The sequence below is a fragment of the Ipomoea triloba genome, chromosome 14 (assembly GCF_003576645.1).
Source record: "Ipomoea triloba cultivar NCNSP0323 chromosome 14, ASM357664v1".
Taxonomy (NCBI): domain Eukaryota; kingdom Viridiplantae; phylum Streptophyta; class Magnoliopsida; order Solanales; family Convolvulaceae; genus Ipomoea; species Ipomoea triloba.
The window spans coordinates 10,747,545-10,755,077 of record NC_044929.1 but is presented as its reverse complement, the minus strand read 5'-3'; positions in this window follow the sequence as shown (position 1 = coordinate 10,755,077).

Below are 7,533 nucleotides of genomic sequence, written 5' to 3'. Positions count from 1 at the left end.
ATTTTGGCATGAGTGCTGTTAGCGATTTTGAGGTTCCTTCTGATCAATTCCATAGTCTCGAAGGGGTCCTCATCGCTTCTAAACGAAGAACATTGAGAAGTAGAAATAGAGCAGCGAGATGTGGAAGGGGAGGTTACCTCATTATTGATAGCCATCAAGCATTGATCCTCCTCTTCTGTAGTGTATAAGCAGATGAGCCCCCTCTCATCCTCTGAGCTGCTGCTGCTATCACTGGAGCTCGATGTCTCGGACTCCTCGATTGTCTTCTCGAGTTCCTCATCAACAAGCGCCTTCCTGCGCAGGTATGTCTTTGTTTCTCCCTTGAGGCTACCTTTGGCTGGCCTCTCTCTGGATTCCTCTTTTCTTCTGGAATCCTTGCCTTCCTGACCTTGATGCTTGCTTACTGGTGGGTAAGGGCATTCAGCCTTGAAGTGCCCTGGCCTCCTGCAGTTGTAGCATAGACCTTGATCTTCTTCCTCCATTCTTCTGGATGTGTGTCTCTCATTTTTCCTTCTTGAGGAGGAAGGTGAACTTGTATTGCTTTCCGGTGTCTTCTTCATGAACTTCCTGAATTTTCTCATGAAGAAAGCAAACTGTTCGTCAGATAAAAAATCAGTGGGATTAGGATCTGACCTTGAGGAGGTGGTTGGTTGGTCCGCAACCAGTGCCACATTCCGTCTGTCCACCACGTCCTCATCTCTCGGAAACATCTCAAATTCGAAGGCTTTGAGATCTCTGAACAGTTGGTCGGTTGTGGTGTTCTTCAAATCCCTGTGATCACGCATTGTGATCACCTTCATTTCCCACTCCTCGGTAAGGCCTCGTAAGACCTTCAGATTTAGCTCCTTTTGTGGAATCTCCTTCTCGAGATCACTGATCTCTATTGATAGTGTAATACCCCGTATTTTCCTAACATTATTTTATCCTAAGGCGTTGACATTCGTAAGTTATGATCTTCAGATATTTCAAAAGAATTTTTATAAGTGAGTATAGTTGTTATTAAGCTGTGAATCTACGTACCGGTCACGAACCGTAAAATTTTTAAGGACGTATATACAATTCGAATTTTCCTAGGAAATGGATTATTGAGTATGATACGATTAAGCGTGAACTTCCAACTCCGTTTAGTGGAAAAATTAGACGAACTGTAAGAGTGAAATTTGCTACGGACTTCGTACCTATATTTCGCGAGATACCGAAAAATTCCCAATTTTAGTGGTTAATGACGGGATTATTTTTAGAATAATTTTGGTATCGAAATTTTCCCGAATTAAGTTATATTCCTCCGAACTTTTATCTGATTTAACCCCAAACTGGCAAATAGATATTTCTCTTCAAGAGCCACCATAGGATTGTGACAAGTGGCATCCCTTTTCACCACATGGTAATAATTAATTAATTAAAGGGGAGGAGTGTAGGATAAGCTAGCCATGAGGATTGAGCTCCAAGTCTTGCATTCTCTCTCCCATTTTCGAAAATATCATAAGGAAAAAGAAGAAGAAAGAAAAGCTTAGTCTTCCTCTTGGATCTAGAACTCCATAGCCATGTTCTCCACCAAGTTTTTCCACCCTAGGTAAGGCTTTGGATTTTATTCGGTTAAAAGACTAGAATCCTTTCGTAGAACTTATTGTAAGCTAAGATTCTTGGAAATGTTGTTATTATGGTGATTTTGTTTAGGATCTTCGGTGAAAAGTTTGAAGGAGAGGATCACCATCTTTCTACGGTTTAAAAATCTTCTTGGGAGGTAAGGAATTCCCTTAAGTTGGAATTAGTCACTTGAATTTGGATAATTGATTTTTGGTTGAAATATGGTGTTTTTGAGCTTTGGAAATATTTTTTTATACATGTTCATAGCTTGGATATGCATGTATATGTTATATTTATGTCCATATAGGCTTATACTTGTGAAAATAGTGAAAGGAAATCAGGGTAGATTCTGGCAGTAACTTCCGAGATTTATTGGGAAAAATTGGTAAGGTATTTTGATCCTATTTTTTTTAGACATGTAGTTCTATAAGTGTAGAACCCGCATATAAAATTTCATAATGATCGGAGTAGTATAAGTATGGTTTTCGAATTTTTCTCCAAAACTGGTCCAGAGAGAGAAAAATTCCGGACAGCACACTGCCAAGGGCAAAGATGGAATTTTCTGTGTTTATTCGCGGACCAAAATGACCAAAACTTTTTATGGACATCAAGTACTATAAGTTGGGATTCTACCATAAAAATTTCAAGTGAAAAAGAGTTCGGGAACTATTTTTACCGGCTCAATCTTTCGGACAGCGCCAAGCTGAAATTTTTTGAATTATGTTTAGTATGATTATTGATGTGTTAATGATAATTGTGAGGTAGTTAGTGAGTTAATGGTGATTAGGTGATGCTAAGGACGTGGATTAATGATGGAGACTAAATGATAATCTCATGATTTTTGGGTTATGGTTAGGCAATGACCTTACCTATTAGAATTTATATATGTTTGGATGTACGATATCCTCAAGTTATGATCTAATGGTGCTGATCATGGTGGAAGTTGTCAATGGAAATAATGACAAGGACAGCTATCTATTATTAGTTAATGGTGGGGACGATAGTTGAGGATGCTGGTTGATTTTAAGTGTGAGATGGACATATGAAGTGTATCCAAAAATGTTTATGAAAACTTACGTTGAAAAACGTATGCTATTTTGATATAAAGGTTGTCAAAACCTTATTGTTTGAAAAAATGATGTTTGAAAATCCTTCAGGGGCTAAAGAAGTAGCCGATTTCAAGTATTGGACTCATTTGTGAAATATGTCCAAATGAGATGATTTGTTGTAAGAAAACTGAAGGAAGGATAACGTTTTCAAAACTGTAGTTTCTAAAGTAAGTGAGGAGGACCTTGATTGACCCACGGGTGGCTTTAAGTGCCCTTGCCCAGTGGTCGTTATATTATATTGTTAGAGCGAAGTCTATTCGCCGTTATGTCGTCATGTTGGGATAAGGAGAGGTGCCCACGGGAAGGCTTGAGTGCCACGGCCCGGGGTTGGGATAAGGGAGNTGAGGAGGACCTTGATTGACCCACGGGTGGCTTTAAGTGCCCTTGCCCAGTGGTCGTTATATTGTTAGAGCGAAGTCTATTCGCCGTTATGTCGTCATGTTGGAATAAGGAGAGGTGCCCACGGGAAGGCTTGAGTGCCATGGCCCGGGGTTGGGATAAGGGAGGAACCTACGGGAGGGCTGGAGTGCCATGGCCCGAGGTTCTAGGCCTCACTCTTACTATATGAAACTAAGGAAGTTTTAAAAATGAGTAAAGAGTTACTCTGTAACGTCTTTGAGAAAGAAATGATTTTGTCTTACGAGACGAGTGGATTTTGATTCACTGAACGATATACTATTTTCCAAATGATTATGTTTTCAAACCTTTGTCTACTTTTGAGTGACATCGGATTTCCTTACTTAGCCGTCGCGCTAACTGCACTTCATTGTGTACTTTATCAGATGCAGTCTAGTGTGGGCCCCTGTAGCCGATGAGCTCGGGATAGAAGGGAAGTACAGGTTGAGGTCTACTCTTTGATGTAGACAGGGATTGTTATTAATGTTGTAAGTTTAGCCTGTGCACTTAGAGTGGAGTTTGTCAAAGAGGTGATAGAATTCACTCTAGGTGTGGCGGTAGCTGTGACACCCCAACCTTACACAAGCTGAGATAGATAAAAACTCAACACAACAGCTGACTATCTCAACCAACAACAGAACATAGCGGAAGCGAATTTAAAACCTAAGGGCGTCATGCCACATCTAGGTAAGATAACACGGCCTAGATGCACAGGCTAACCATAAAAACTGAACTGTATAAACGATAATCCTTAAGTCAAGTCTCAAAACATCCAAACACTAGTCAAGAGTTTATAAAGAAATCTCAAATGGCTCACAGGCCAAAGCATAAATCTAAAACATAACCACTATCTAAGCCTCCTCATACGGGTGTATCTCTATCGCGCTCACGCAAAGACTTTAAGGCAAACCTGGAAAACACACAAAGAACCATTAGCAAAAGAATGCTAAGCAACCACCATTCACACCCGCAAGGAGATATAGATATATAATAAGCTTGTAAATAGGTTTACACACCCATATAGAATATAAACACCAACGAACTGTACAATAGTTCAAAACGGATACTCAACAACAACAAGCTGAACAAATCATAAACCAAGACTCATCCAAACAAGCCAATATTCATCAGCGAGAGTACAAGGCAACAACCAATCCATAAACGAGATACCAACTGAACAACAATCATAAGGAAACCAACCAACCATAACCAAGAATCATAAGATGTCAATCGAATATACACAAGGGACCCATGAACACATAAACCAAGAAAGAACTCCCAAATCCAACCTCCAAACCTCATACCAATCACCATACCAAACCCAACCACAGTCGGAAGTCAAAACCCAGAAATCTGGTACGCAGGGGTGATGAACCCAATCACAGGGACCGAAGTCCAATCACAGGGACCGTAGTCCAATCACCGGGACCGAAGTCCAATCACAGGGGGTGTAATCAACCCGAATCACAGGGACCGAAGTCCAATCACAGGGGTAGCGAACCCAATCACAGGGACCGTAGTCCAATCACAGGGACCGAAGTCCAATCACAGGGACCGTAGTCCAATCACCGGGACCGAAGTCCAATCACAGGGGGTGTAATCAACCCGAATCACAGGGACCGAAGTCCAATCACAGGGGTAGCGAACCCAATCACAGGGACCGTAGTCCAATCACAGGGACCGAAGTCCAATCACAGGGGTAACGAACCCAATCACAGGGGCAAAAGCCCAATCACAGGGACCTAAGTCCAATCACAGGGGTAATCAACCCAAATACAATCCATAGTAGCACAACTATATCACCCATCAACCTCCAAAAGATACCAAGGAACCACCTTAAGAGCGAAGTTTCTATTCGCCGTTATGTCGTCATGTTGGGATAAGGAGAGGTGCCCACGGGAAGGCTTGAGTGCCATGGCCCGGGGTTGGGATAAGGGAGGAACCTACGGGAGGGCTGGAGTGCCATGGCCCGAGGTTCTAGGCCTCACTCTTACTATATGAAACTAAGGAAGTTTTAAAAATGAGTAAAGAGTTACTCTGTAACGTCTTTGAGAAAGAAATGATTTTGTCTTACGAGACGAGTGGATTTTGATTCACTGAACGATATACTATTTCCAAATGATTATGTTTTCAAACCTTTGTCTACTTTTGAGTGACATCGGATTTCCTTACTTAGCCGTCGCGCTAACTGCACTTCATTGTGTACTTTATCAGATGCAGTCTAGTGTGGGCCCCTGTAGCCGATGAGCTCGGGATAGAAGGGAAGTACAGGTTGAGGTCTACTCTTTGATGTAGACAGGGATTGTTATTAATGTTGTAAGTTTAGCCTGTGCACTTAGAGTGGAGTTGTCAAAGAGGTGATAGAATTCACTCTAGGTGTGGCGGTAGCTGTGACACCCAACCTTACACAAGCTGAGATAGATAAAAACTCAACACAACAGCTGACTATCTCAACCAACAACAGAACATAGCGGAAGCGAATTTAAAACCTAAGGGCGTCATGCCACATCTAGGTAAGATAACACGCCTAGATGCACAGGCTAACCATAAAAACTGAACTGTATAAACGATAATCCTTAAGTCAAGTCTCAAAACATCCAAACACTAGTCAAGAGTTATAAAGAAATCTCAAATGGCTCACAGGCCAAAGCATAAATCTAAAACATAACCACTATCTAAGCCTCCTCATACGGGTGTATCTCTATCGCGCTCACGCAAAGACTTTAAGGCAAACCTGGAAAACACACAAAGAACCATTAGCAAAAAGACATGCTAAGAACCACCATTCACACCCGCAAGGAGATATGATATATAATAAGTTGTAAATAGGTTTACACACCATATAGAATATAAACACCAACAGAACTGTTCAATAGTTCAAAACGGATACTCAACAACAACAAACTGAACAATCATAACCAAGACTCATCCAAACAAGCCAATATTCATCAGCAGAGTCAGGCAACAACCATCCATAAACGAGATACCAACTGAACACAATCATAAGGAAAACCAACCATAACCAGAACATAAATCACGAATATACACAAGCCCATGAACACATAAACCAAGAACTCCCAATCCAACCTCCAAACCTCATACCAATCACCATACAAACCCAACCACAGTCGTCAAAACCCAGAAATCTGGTACGCAGGGGTGATGAACCCAATCACAGGGACCGAAGTCCAATCACAGGGACCCGAATCACATCCAATCACAGGGATCAACCCGAATCACAGGGACCGAAGTCCAATCACAGGGGAGACCAATCACAGGGACCGTAGTCCAATCACAGGGACCAAGTCCAATCACAGGGGAACGACCCAATCACGGGGAGCCCAATCACAGGGCTAAGCATACAGGGGTAATCACCCAAATACAATCCATAGTAGCACAACTATATCACCCATAACCTCCAAAGATACCAACAACCACATCACATACTCATACCCAACATCATCCCAAAACAACCAAACAAAGTGTTCATCTCATCTATGAACACAAACAAACTCCCAGGTAAATGAATATCAAGAATCAATAGACCAAGAGTACAAAAGGGAAACTAAAGACATAAATAAATCTCCAAGACAAGGTAGTAAATACCCAACAAAAGGCATGGATAATACTCCAAAGACATGGTAAAATACTCCACAAAACAATCCAACAATAATCAGAAACAAAGGAGAAACAACAGACAACAATCACCAAAACAGCCTCTGGAGCAGATTCCCAGAGTACTTGCGGAACACCTGACGGAACACCGTCTCCCGCCGCACTCCTCCGCAGGAAGGAGGCGGACTGCCTCAACGGAACACCACTCTCCGGCCAACCCAACCGCCTTGGCCTTGCGGAACTCCCCGGCGGGTTACATTGTGCCGCCGAGGACCTCCGCAAGGTCAACTCAACCCCAGTTCCAGAACATCAACAGCAGACACGAAAAATCATATTCCAGAGAGCAATAATCAGACCCAATACATCAACTATTTCATCCAATTTAGAGGCCAAAAACATGGAAATCCAAACCATCAATGATCATACAACACTAATCAAAAGATCAAGATGAAATCCAACAAATAGATCCAACAAAATAGGCTAATCACAAGGAATTTTCAGGATTTCCAACACCAAGAACATCATATAGAATAGGAGTGAATAAAATAGTTTTGATGGACATAGTGGTTACCTCAAGAGCTTTTTCCTAATCCAACAAGCCTCAAGCAAGCTCACAAAGCCCCACCTTCTTGATGATCATCTTTTACCCAAAGAACCCCAAAAGAACATTTATAAGAATATGCAAAAGACTAACCAAACCACAAAATACAAGATGGATTCTAGCTAGATGAACTTACCCACTCCTAGACAAGCATAAAAGAGCAACTTTACTTGAAAACTTGTAGGGAAATGAGATCAATTTTGGATGCAAGAATGGTGAAAATGG